General features: G+C 36.2%; 1 long non-coding RNA gene across 1 annotated transcript in view; it reads left to right on the plus strand.

Annotated features, from left to right (window-relative positions):
- Positions 1-5,546, plus strand: part of LOC128247818 (uncharacterized) — a 9,341-nt gene extending 3,795 nt beyond the window's left edge. Inside the window, exon 2 of the long non-coding RNA XR_008264139.2 lies at positions 5,408-5,546. This is a non-coding gene — a long non-coding RNA (uncharacterized LOC128247818). The remainder of the gene's footprint in view (positions 1-5,407) is intronic.
- Positions 5,547-14,355: the final 8,809 nt, after the last annotated feature.

A 14,355-nucleotide genomic window follows, 5' to 3' on the forward strand; every position in this document is an offset into this window, starting at 1 on the left:
CGGCCCGAGACTATAGTAGAAGACACTTGGCCAAGGTGCCACGCAGTGGGAATGAACCCAGAACCATGTAGGTGGTAAGCAAGCTACTTACCACACAGCCACTCCTGCGCCTATATGTTCAAACATGATATACCATTTCTATTGGCATATAAAACTGCTTCCCACAGTAATGAAATTTGGGTGGATATATCTGATTTCTTCAGTAAGAAGGCTCAAGTTTCTAACCTCTCCCAAGTAGCTCAGCTGGTACTTAAAAACAATCTTTCATGTTGAAGTGTGGAGTTCTCTTTAATAATCTCTACATAACTAAGTGACTAAAATCAATATCACTGAGAACTCATTCCTTTAACTGGTTCTGCATAACTCCTGGTTCATTTGTTTTCAGCATGCAGCTTGCCATTTGTTGCAGTCTATTAATATGCACACGAAATGAAGCTTCTTAGTATTCATTATAATTCCCTGGTCTCATTTATAAAAACAGAAGCAGGCATGGCTGTGGGGTTAAGAAATTCACCTTCCAAGATTATGGTTTTGAGTTTAGTCTCATAGCACAACAACCGGAGTGTTTTCTGTAATAACCCCAGGTTGATCAAAGCTTTGTGAGTGGATTTGGTTGATGGAAAATGGAAGCCCATTGTATATGTATATGTGTGTGTATATATATGTGGCCATTGACAGTTTCACATAATTGGCAATTGTGCCGGTGGCACATAAAAAGCAGCTTTCGAGCATTAGCCCTCACGGAGACAATGTAGCTGATGCCGGTGTTGAAGAACTAGCAACCGTGCCAGCGGCACATAAAACGCACTGAGCCTCACAGAGTCAATGACAAATGATTGAGATCTTCGGCAATATGTTGCGCTTCAGATGGAAGAGCCATCAAAACAGAGTGAAATCACAGTCATGCAACTGGCACCCATGCTGATGGTATGTAAAACTACCCATTACACTCTCGGAGCGGTTGGCATTAGGAAGGGCATTCAGCTGTAGAAACCATGCCAAATCAGATTGGAATCTGGTGCATCCCCTCAGCTTACCAGCAGTCCTGGTCAAACTGTCCAACCCATGTCAGCACTGACAACGGACGTTGAATGATGATGACGTTGATTATAAATATGTATGTGATTATAAATATGTATATGTATTTATTATATATGTAGAGGTAAAGACCTCACTTGGTCATGAATGACATTGGGATTGCACCTATAAAGTTCTACTCTGAGGCACAAGTCTGGGCAAGGAAGACCAGCAGTTACCCATGCATATCAGTCTCCCCCCTCTTCACACCATTGATGTTATCCAAGGGAAAGGATGATAAAGTTTACATCTCATTTCCACAGGTGAGTGAACAGGAGTAATGTAAAATAAAGTGTCTTGCTCAAGAACACAACTCAGCATGGTCTGAGAATCAATCTCACAACCTCATGATTGTAAGCCCAACACTCTAACCATTGAGCAAAGCACTTTCACTACTATAGATATATGTGTGTGTGTGTGTGTGTTAGTGTCACCTTGCCTTGACATTGTGTGATAAATATATTTGAATAGTGTTGTTCATTTGTAACCGTCCAAGGAAACGTGGAAATGTGTGTGTGTGTGTGTGTGCGGTGGGGTATTGTTGGTGTCACATAACAGGCACCTGTGCCAGTGGCACATAAAAAGTAGCTATAGGGAAATATTACCATGTTTGGAAATAGGTGAATGTTGGCAAGTTGAAGAGCAACCAGTTATAGAAACAGAATATTGGATGTTAAAAAAAAAGCATAAATGAAAACAATTAACACTGAACAATATGCCTAAGTTTTCTGGAAGTGTCCTTCTGGTGTGAAGTCTTTTCTGAAAGAGGGATATATATGCACAACTTGGTTTCTTAAAAAAGCCATACAAGGAGGTCTAAATCATTGTAACCTGTAGTTTAATGTTTCATGATTTACTTTGTTAAAAACCTTTGCAAAGTCTAGTCTTATACACAATATTGGTTTAACAGACTGAGAAGATGTGTTGATGTTCTAATGTTCAGTAATTGTCCTACTACAATATAGTAGCTTAGTTTCTAGCTGGGGAATGCTGAGTCACTCTCTTCTCTGAGCATAATCAATTTTTCTTCAGTAAATTGATTTCATGCAGATATGTGAAGTTAGAGAGAGAATGCATGTAATTGTTAGTCTATATTCTACTGGCTCACTTATAGATAATACATATATGCTTTCTTTCAGAGCTTACCATATCCAAGGGAATTCATAAGCTTGTGTGTCATATACATATAAATATATATTCCTTTTTCCATTGTTTCTAGCTATACTTTTGTGTTATTCTTTGAACTACCACCTTCTAAAGATTACAAATCTATTCCTCTCATCTTTTACCAATCCTCAAACCCCAGCCTAATGTAATCACACGCTCCTGACACAGGGGCTGCTTTAGCCTCTTAGTCTTGTAGGTTGCAATGCGACCACACTGGTACTGGTCTGTAAAGGGGTTGGCATAGGGAAGGGCTTCTGGTCATAAAAACCATGTCAAAGTAGACAGATACCAGAGCTTGACAGTTTTCTAACTTACCAGATCCTGTAAGGGCTTCAAGCCATAGAAACCATATCAAAACAGACAGGATCCTGCAAAGGCTTTCAGCAATAGAAACCATATCAAAGCAGACAGGATCCTGTAAGGGCTTTCAGCCATAGAAACCATACCAAAGCAGACAGACACCAGAGCTTGTCAGTTCTCTTACTGGATCCTGTCAAACTGTCCATTGTATGCAAGCATGGAAGGTAGGTATGAAATAATATATTCACATAAATAAATGTGGTAATAATAAATACATTGAAAAGTATAGTTGGATAACTGAAAATGTAGCACAGAATACATCTTGTTTTTAGCTGTTTCAAACGTTTTTTTTATGAACAATAAACACCATCATTGTTTTAGTGTACACTCTTCCATGCTTGCATGGGTCAGATGGAATCTGGTGTTGCAAATTTTTCCATGACAGGATAGCCTCTTTTCACCAATCTTTACTTGCTTCCAAGCAATTTAGTATTTCCCTATGACAAGACATGTTTTCATAGAAAATGAGGAAATGAATAACATTGCTTGTATGATAATGACACACTCACACACACATATATATATATATATATAGATGCAGGAATGAGTGAGTAGTTAAGAAGTTCACTTCATAACTATGTGGCTTCAGATTCCATCCCATAGCGAAGCACCTTGGGCCAGTACCTTCTACTACACCCCTGGGCCAATCAAAGCCTTGTGAGTGAATTTGATAGATAAAAACTGTGTGGAAGCTCATTGCATGTGTGTGTATATATGCATGTGTGTGTGTATATATGCATGTATATGTGTGTATATGCTTTTGTGCTTGTCTCCACCACTGCATGACAACTGGCATTAGTTTGTTTACATTTCCATAACTTAGTGGTTTGGCAAAAGAGACCGAAACAATAAGTATCAGATTTAAAAATAAGAATTGGGATTGATTAAACCTTTCAAGGCAGTGCTTCAGCATAGTCACTGTCAAGAGGATAAGATAAAAGTCAAATATATATATATGGTGACACTAAATGAACCAAGTATTTCCACACCTTTTCATTATATGAGAGATACTTTCTCCATGGTAACTGCAGTGAATTTGCTTTTTAGCAGTTGAAATATGTCAAACATATTTTAACTAACCTAAATTTTACACACACATACACATATATATAGGCTTCTTTCACACAATAACAAATACAAACAAATGTTCATAAAAAATTTTGACAACAGCTAAACACAATATATTGTGTAATACATTTTAAATGTATCATTATTATCATTTTAATGCACATTTTTCCATGCTTGCACGATTCATACAAAACTTGTGGCAGATTTTTCTGCAGCTGGATGCTCTTCTTGTCACCAACCATTATGTTTATAAGAAAGATAATGTTTCCCACAGTCCTTGAAAGATGAACAGTTGGTTAGCTGAACCATGCTTTCACAGAGGAGTGTAAACAAGTGTTTGTATGACTAATTTTTGTTTGCAATTAGCATGCACATCAAGATAATGGGGAAAACACCTATATAAGACATAGGTGCAAGCATGGGTATGAGGTTGAGAAGCTTGCTTGTCAACCATATGGTCTTAGATTTAGTGTCTTCTATTATAGCCCAGGGTTGACCAAAGCTTTGTGGGTGTATGTATGAAAACTAGAAGAAGGCCATCATATATATATATATATATGTCAACAGATGAAATCCAGAGATTCTCAGTATAGAAAACAGTAGCACTCAAATGATTCAAACTTAGACTCTGATATCTTTACAAGGGACCAATTCCACAAGGTAAAGAGTAGCTATAAGAGGAATCTAGATATGGCGGCAATTATGCAGATAAACAAATTATATATAACAGCTTGGGTTTGATATGTAATTGCATATATATATATATATATATATATGCGCATGAGTGGCTGTGTGGTAAGTAGCTTGCTTACCAACCACATGGTTCCGGGTTCAGTCCCACTGCGTGGCACCTTGGGCAAGTGTCTTCTACTATAGCCTCGGGCTGACCAAAGCCTTGTGAGTGGATTTGGTAGACGGAAACTGAAAGAAGCCTGTCGTATATATATCTATATGTATGTGTGTATGTATATGTTTGAGTGTCTGTGTTTGTCCCCCCAGCATCACTTGACAACCGATGCTGGTATGTTTACGTCCCCGTAACTTAGCGGATCGGCAAAAAGAGACCGATAGAATAAGTACTAGGCTTCGAAAGAATAAGTCCTGGGGTTGATTTGCTCGACTAAAGGCGGAGCTCCAGCATGGCCGCAGTCAAATGACTGAAACAAGTAAAAGAGTATATGTGTGTGTACATGTGTTGTAATACAATGGTTTTGAACATCACCCTCAAATGATATTGTCCTGTGAAAAATATGTCTGGCCTTGGAGAAATATTACCTTGCTTGGAAGCAGATGAGGGTTGGCAACTGGAAGGGCATGCAGCCACCAAAAATTCACTTCAACAAACCCTATTTGATCTGTGCAAGAATGGAAAGGTGGATGTTTACCATTACAACAGATATGGTAAGAGAATAAAAAAAATATTGGTATAAAATTGCCAGTAAATCAGAGGATAAACATACCTTGTATTTATTTTTGCCAGTTCACATAGAAACTCTGATTGTTACTCTTGCAACTGGGAATGCAGTGAAGCAGGTGATTGCAGGAAGTGTATGATATAAACTAATAAAAATATAGATGTGTGTGTGTGTGTGAATATATATATATATATATATATAAATATATATACACATACACACAAGTTTATGAATTTGTGTTGCAAGATCCCTGATATGAAACTTTGTGTTAAAACAGATACTGTATTTCGGGATGGTATTTTTTTTTTTTTGCCAAATAGAAGAACAGAATGGACTATGTGAAGCAGGTGCACACACGAGGATGGGAAGTGTCGCTGAAGAAGTCACAGATGTGTAACGAAAGATTTCCGGACAATGGACAAGAGTTAAAATAACAGTAATAAACGAGTGAAGAACGAATATATAGTGTGTGTGTTTATTTGGCAAAAAAGGAAAAGGAAAAAAAGACTATCCCAAAATACAGTATATATATATATATATATATTCTAGACAATGGATTTCTAATCAGTTCCACTCTTTTCACACCTGTCAACTGTAGCTTGTACTCTGGAAATGTACTAACAACCTAAACAATAATACATATATATACGTATATATCCACCCACACATAACACTGAAATTTATATATATATATATATATATATACATAGCTTCAGTGTTAACTGTCAAAGAAAAGAGTACTCAATACCATATTAGAGATTAATGATATATATTACTTTGGCTGAATCACTCATGGGTGCACAAGCTCTTGAGGCAAGTTATAATGTAATAACTTGCCCTGAAGATCCTGTGCACCAACAGGTGAAACTCAAAGTAGCAAGAAACTAGCTCAACCAAAATTACATATATATATATATATATATATGAGAGAGAACAAAATTGTACAAAAAACAGCTGACAGAGGACCAAAGATTTGTGAGTGGATTTGGTAGATGGAAACTGAAAGAAGCCTTTTATAAGTGTGTGTGTCTGTCTGTCTCCCACCCCCACTGCTGGTGTGTTTACGTCCCTGTAACTTAGTGGTTTGAAAAAAGATACTGATAGAATAAGCACTAGGCATTAAAAAAAAAAAAAAAATCAGCCCTGGGGTCAATTTGTTTGACTAAAACCCTTGAAGGCATAGCCGTAGTCAAATGACTGAAGCAAGATATATACATGTGTGTGTGTGTGTGGATAAACAATAGAAAGTGATGAAGGACAGAGGTTATATGCCCCAACATCTATTCAGAGACCAATCATAAACTTATATTATCATCTCACTGAAACGTTGCCTGGCACGCAACATTAATCTCTGTTCACAACTGGACAATATGAATTTAAATAAACGTCTGATTCCCAGCCACATGATTTCAAGTTCAGTCCCATTGAATGTCTCCTTGAGCAACAGGTGAGATCAAGAGTTGCTCAGTTTAGAAAACATGTAGTGCTTGAGTCTTTATCAAGGTCTAGGTCCTTAGGGTAAAGAGTGGCTGTAAGAGAAATCCAAGCAAGCTCATATGGAGATAGTGATGCAAATAAACATGATTTGGCATGATATATATAAACAGGAGTGGCTGTGTGGTCAGTAGCTTGCTTCCCAACCACATGGTTCCGGGTTCAGTCCCACTGCGTGGCACCTTGGGCAAGTGTCTTCTGCTATAGCCTCGGGCCGACCAAAGACTTGTGAGTGGATTTGGTAGACGGAAACTGAAAGAAGCCCATCGTATATATGTATATGTATGTGTGTGTGTGTGTGTGTGTGTGTGTATATGTTTGGGTGTCTGTGTTTGTCCCCACAACATCGCTTGAAAACCAATGCGGGTGTGTTTACGTCCCCGTAACTTAGCGGGTCGGCAAAAGAGACAGAGAATAAGTACTAGGCTTACAAAGAATAAGCCCTGGGGCCGATTTACTCGACTAAAGGGAGTGCTCCAGCATGGCCACAGTCAAATAACTGAAAGAAGTAAGAGTATACATGTGTGTGTGTGTGTGTGTATGTATATATATATATATATATATAAAGCTATGTTCTCTTAGTTTTCTATATTTTTTTGTACTCCATGTAAAAAGTAAATTTGTCAATATACATAGAATATCTATTTTGTACATATGTGTTTAACTTCTGAATATTTAGCTTTTGTATCTATATATATGTATATATAACATGCTGATCTGTATCACTGTCTTTATATATATATAGTGTGTGTGCGTGTGTGCACACATGACCTTGTCTTGACATTGTATCTCCACTCCTTCCTATCAGTTCATTTTCAGTCTTCCGTGGAAACCGATGAGGATGGTTACATGGAAGGGTATCTGATCCGTGAAGATGCTATCTGGCAGCTCACAGCCTTGGGTGAACTATCAATTCCCATGGATAGTTTTGCTTAACATTGTAAGACACTGAAAATATATATATACACATACACACTCTTAGCCATCGGTGTGCAAGGTCATGGTATAAACCATACATGACAAACCGTGAGTGGATTTGGTAGATAGAAACTGAAATAAACCAATATGTATGAATGCATATATATATATATCATATATACACACACACACGTGCGTGTCCTTTGTCGCGACGTCATGTAATCGTAAATGAGCATCACGTTCACACAAATGGTGCTGTTCATTTTCGTTCTTCTGTGAGAAAATATTTCTGGTGATGGTAAAAAATACTTTACTTAGAAACAGGTGGAGGATGTTGACGAGCATCCAGCCATAAAAAAATCTGCAACAAATTCCATTTAACCCATGTAAGTATGGAATAGTGGACATTAAAATGATGACAATGACATGTTATATGCTTGCTACTTATGTTGAATTATCTATCACCATGAATCATTTTGCTCAATAGTAACATACTGTAAATATTTAGCTCTATAGTTGGTTTCAAGAGAATGAGTATAAGCTGAATTTAATGCAGATTCCTTGGTTATCAACCATTTAACTCTTTTACTGTAGAAACCAGATACATCTACTCAAAGATTGTATTACTCTTAACTGCAGGAAGCAATTTTATATACCAGTATATCTTTTGTTGAGTTATGTCAAGTTTACTGAGGTAACTTACAGAAAAATACCAACTCTACTTTTCGGTAGATATTTAACCCATTAACATTTAAACTGGCCAAATGCAGCCCGAATATATTCTACCTGTTTTATGTTCAAACAAACCAGATCTAGCCTCTCACATTTACCCTATTATTCTAAAAATAAATAACATCATTGAAATCTTGAAGCTTCAAGATAATGCACAATTAAAATAAAATGTGAATAAATAAGCTTTGCACTTGACAGAATAATCTGAATGCTAAGGGCTTAACAGCATTACTAAAATAACCCCAATATTTAATTTCACAGATAATGGTAGAGCTTTAGTCTCAAAGCTTATTGGCATAGTTGACAGTGGCATAGCTAGTGTGTATGTGCTGCCTGTATAAGCTCTTCAATTTGCCATCTATACAGGAAACCTTTAAGTGCCACACCCATAAAAGTGTCACCCTGGGCAGATCTCCCCACTCCTAGCTATACTACAGATGGTCAAATGGTTCATTTTGGCATCTCAGGAGTGATCCCATGGTAGAATCTTAAAGAGTTTTATCATAACCTTGGGTTGACAAGCCTTGTTAGTTAAAGTAGTCAATAGAAAACTACAAAGGTGCCTATCAGATGTCTTCTGCACTTCTAATTTAAAAAGGTCCCACCATATTACATTGTGCCTTTTTAAAGTAATTCTCAAACAGAATCAGTCACTTCTGTGCAATGTTCAGTTTGTTAAAATAACTGACTACTTAAGGTCAAAATCCATTTATGTGCACATATAACCATTGTTTTAATTTCTACCTTTCTATGCATACATGGGTCAGACAAAACTACATTGAAGTAGAGTTTTTTTTTTCTTTTATATAGTTTTAAGCTCTTCCTTTGCTAAGCAAAGTAATAAGTTACCCAACCAATCAAACAGTGAACAGCCTGGACATAGTTTTAAGCACAGAACAAGAAACATCTTTGAATGTGCCTTTTGTTTACAGAAGATTGAGCAACATGTCCAGAAGCCTGGACATGGTTTTGTAGTGGTCTGCAAGGAGACATGTCTTGTATTAATGATTTTGCCTTTGTTTACAAAAGCAACAAACAAGTGTGAAGACAGCAGGAAACATGAACTGACTCACACATGTACAACAGACTCCTCCATTTTCCATCCACCAATTTCACTGGCATTGGTTGATTCACAGCCATAGTATAAGACATGACCTGACAATATTCACAGAGGGACTGAACTCTCAACCATGTGATTCTGAAATGAACTACTTAACTATTAAAGTTATGTCTGCGCATATATAGCACAATTTCCTTTTCTTCTTTCCTCTTTTCAACACAAAATTGTATTTGTCACCTTATAATCCCTAAATTTTCAGTTTTAGTTCTAAATTCTGGTTCATTTTCTCAGACCAATATCTTCATGGAGATATTTTTCTCAAAATACTTCTGATGTACTCCAAGTAGCACTATCTATGGGTAGGAAAAGAAAAATGATGCTGTCTTAAATATTTCATTACATTAAATTATTTGCAAGAAACCAAAGTTCTTTGATAAACAAGGCTTCCGAAAGACGGGCCATCACCTGATGCTGTAACAATAAAATTGCATTTGTAAAGCTTTTTACAACCTTTAATAATATATTAACCCTTCTGTTACCATATTTCAGTTGAAATACACAACCTATGTTTCAATTAATTTCAAAACTAATTAAGAACTTAGTTAAAATAGCTGTAATTATTAAGCTGGTGTTTGGGACATAAATGAACATGAAAGAAATTCTGATGGAAAATTTCAATCTAGATCACATTAAAGCAAGAAGTTTGTATCATTGAACAATGGGGGTATTCTTAACCCCTTCAGATCACTCAGCCAAATCTAATGCTTATTTTATTTATTCATTGTTTTGAATTATGTATTATCTTGTAGTTTCAAGATTTCTATGATATGATTATTTTCAGAATAATACCATAGGGTGCCAGATATGGCCAGTTTAAATGCTAAAGGGTTAAGAAACAAACCATCAATCACTAAACTACAGAAACTATAACATTCCATAACACTAAAACCCCTTCCTAGTACACTGAAAGCTACTTAAGAATACCCACTGCCTAAAAAAAAAAAAAAAAAAAAAACATCAATATAAAACCTTGTCATCTACCTAACAACAAAGCTAGTCATTTGCCTAAATCAAGATCCAACCTTAGACTTAAAAAAAAGACAAAAAAAAAGAAAAAAAGTAAACTGCATTGAAATATTGGTGTTTTGTTACAAAAGTAATGAAAAAGAATTATGTTTTGTGTTTATAAAATGTATGAGCAGTTGATAAAGCTTAATTTAATATAATCCCATTTGGAAGAGGTATTTAACTGCTAGTCAGAGAAAAATATCACAAAGTAATTCTGTAAGAACCGGTCTCGATGATTTCATGTATGACAGAGACAACAAAATCAAAACAATTTTCCAATTGTAACTTCTCATAAAAATACTGGAGTAAAAAAAAAAAAAAAAAAAAAAAAAAAAAAAAAAAACAGCGGGGAGGGGAAAAAAAAAAAAGTGGGGTCCCCTCTTTTCATTGATTATCCAGTTGAAGAGTTCAGACTTTGTTTTCAAATGTCAAATTTTATTTGATATATATTATATACACATATATAAAAATTTCAAAACATTGAAAAAGTTGGGTCAACTAATATTGTTAAATGTTATTATCAGTGTTATCAGCTGATTTTTTTTTTTCTTGACAAACTATTTCCTATGAAAGGTTACTAGAGAAGGAGCAAAGTAAGGTTGAGAGCAACAAACTAATACTTCCATTGGGCACTGGAGTAATAAAAAAATTTAAGAAAAAAAAAAAAAACTAAAAAATGTAAAAATAAAAATGGAAAACAAACGAAATACCCTGCAGTAAAGCAGTGATTTGGAGCAGGCTAACAGCATCCAATCAACCCTGTCTATGACAAGAGTTTGAAAAACAAACTCTTAAGGACTACAAAGATATAACCGAGCATATTTTTGGCAGGGTGAGCCTTGCATACATTCACACATACTACCGATTCCATTCTTACAACGTAGGAGAAACGTCAGAGTCCCAGTACCTGCCCCTCCAGTTTCGGTCTTTGCCTATGTCTGCAAGGAATAATCTAATTGGGGAGGGCGGCCAAGGGAGACTCTTTAGCTGTTGACATGCTAGATGGTAGAAAAATTCAAAATGCTAGAAACATTTAATACCTGCATATTGAATGGAATTAAAAATGGATAAAACTAGGCAAGAATTTCGGAAATGTAAGTATTTTTGATACTTACAAATCTAAAAAAGAAAAAAAAAAAAAAAAAGAAAATGGTGATGTAGAAGTGAAGCTGAACAAATAGAGCAATTTTGAAAGGTGAACAGCAAGAGTTGAGGCCAATTCAGGCAATTGAACATCTGTAAGCAGCTGACCAGAGCTCAAAGGCCATGAAAGGAAGAGAAAGAGAGAGAGAGAGAGATAACACATTAGGTTAGCCTCAAGCCAGTGGAACAAAGCTGTAGCAGTATTGGGCTGCCAGAGTAGCCAAGGAGAAAACAGTAGCTGCCTTAATGTCTCACTAAAACAGCTAGAGAGACCAACTTGTAGCCTGCTAGGGAAAGTGAAAAAGGTGGGGGTGGGGAGGGAAGGGTTTGAAGAGGACACACCACTAGCAAAAGCTGGACGATGTATTTGACCCAGGTTTTTCCACTAGAAAAGATTCAGTAAAGCTGCACAGACAAGCAAAAAGTTCAAACTCTTTATTTACCTTCAACTGTTGATACATTTGCAGGATCACAAGCACTAAAAAATGGTGCAGCATTACAGCAGCAAGTTGAGAGTTCAGTTTAAAAAAAAAAATATATATATAATACACGATATATATATATATATATATATATATATATATATGTATATATATACACACATATATATATATATATGTGAAAACAACAAAATCTCAACAATTTTAAGATATATTGAGATTCAGTAAATTAACAAAAATGAAATAGCCAACAAGTAACAATTTTCTTTCCTTTCAACTTGTGCTTGGTATTCTGTACAGGTTCACTGAATTAAGAGTAAGATTAAAAAAAAAAAAAAAGAAAAAACTGGAAACAACTCCTACATGGCACCAACTACAAAAACGGTTTAGTAGATTTAGTTACTGTCTGGCCAGTTCTTTAGATGCACACTGTAGCTCCAGTTGCTTCAATACAACTGCTAAGTGATCGTAATACCAAGCTTCTGGAAAATAGTCTGGGACTTCTCCTTTGGGAGAAGATTTTCAAAGCAATCAAGTTACAAGGAAGCTTGGTTTGAACTAAGCCCACTACAGTGGCAACAGTCAGCTAAAAGTTCTTGGCAAGAAGCAGAGAATTTTTAAGAGAAGAAAGCTAAGGATGTTACAATATTCAAAGCTTCGGATTAAGTTAGACGTCAAAAGTGGCAATGCTTATCAAGTGTCTTAAAAAAATTCCTATCACCAAAACAATAGATGCCGCAGATAAAGTCAACACCATTTTCCCCCACTTTTGAAAAAAAAAAAAAAAAAATTATATGTAAGAGACCAACCAGGGAAAAAAATGAAAAAAAAAATATGCTGGAATCCAATTGTTCCACCACAGTATTTTAAATAAATTATAAAAAGGAATTTAAAATGTTTTGAAAGTAATACTCCTTGAATTGCTAAAGCTCCATAGAAAATGGTTAACAGTTATGGGGTAGATAGTAGGATCCATTGATGTCATTGTTCAACAACAGGACACTAACTTGAGTATGAAGCCTTCATCAGGACAAGTGAAATAAAATAGTGGATTGTTGGTCTGAAGGAAAAACAAAACGAAACAAAAACAAACAAAATGGAAAAAAAAAGAAGCAGGACAAGGTGGAGAAAGTTGATGAAAACTGGCGATGTCAATGTAATTAAGGTCAACTAGAATGCTGACAAATAGCAGAAAGTTAGCGACTCAGATGGGATTGATGGAAAGGAAGAAAAAAGATGGAGGAGCAGGGCAGCAGGAATATACTGACTAAACATACAGAAGGCAGTAGTTGACGTAAAATGTTTTATTTCACTTAAAATTGACCAAGAAACAGGCAATTCTTCAACTAGCCAATGGATGCCACTTTCTACACCTACATAACACCATTAACAACCGTTTGAAAGCTATGCTACCAGCTTTCCAGTTTTACAATTCTCATCTGTTGGATAAGACTAGCATACGGCATGTCTGTGCTGCACGAAATATCCTTGCAGAAGTAAGGCCGCTAGTATTGTTATTAGCCCGTCGTCCCTTTGGTCTAGTAAAGCAAACTCCAGCTAGCTGGAGTTTCTATGTACACAGTTCTACTGGAGAAATAAAACAATATACACACACATACACACAGTCTTTCCAGAGTTTTCTGCCTTTCTTCTCCATTTTATGGTAGTATGCATTTTTCTTGTTTGACGAATAGACGGATTTTGGAGAGTTCAACAACACTAGGTCAGCCGTCACCTCGCCAAGCCTCTTAGATTCCTGTACATTAGCTGGCCTGGGATGAGGGGACTGGAATGTTGAGTGATTCGGAAAGCTTGTATGCCTCACCTGTAACATACTAAGAGGCTTGCCAGGATGTACACCCTAACTCAGTCGAGGAACGACAAAGAAAAATGAAAAAAGAAAAAAAAAAACATAGAAGCAGAGGGCTGCCTTTTAGACCCTTTCCCTAACTGCATCAGAGGGAAAGAGAGTGAGAAAGAGCGGGAGGATGGGACAAAAACAACTGGAACAAAACCCTTTAAGACATTAACTTTAGCTACTGTGGCTTGAAAAAAATGGTCAATGGGAATATCTAAAAGTGATTTAACAGAAATAGCATTTAAGAAATGTCAAAAAAAAAAAAAAACTGGATTGCCATTCCCATAACTAGTATCTTGCAGCATGCAAATGAAGATGTTAAGACTAGCATCCAGAATATTTTGTCCATGTGCAGATTTCTATCCAAAGACTGATCAACACAATGTCTACATTGACCATATACACCCACCCAACCTAGCAAGATGGCACTGTCAACTGGAGGAGTTGGCATCCAATATAAAACCGTGCTACCATTCTGATGATAATTTGAAGCCACCGACATGAGGCAATCTTAAATCCAAATACTTTTCATTTTAGATCTTGCATACTTTAAAA

Source organism: Octopus bimaculoides, chromosome 5, assembly GCF_046866305.1.
Source record: "Octopus bimaculoides isolate indiv1 chromosome 5, ASM4686630v1, whole genome shotgun sequence".
NCBI lineage: Eukaryota > Metazoa > Mollusca > Cephalopoda > Octopoda > Octopodidae > Octopus > Octopus bimaculoides.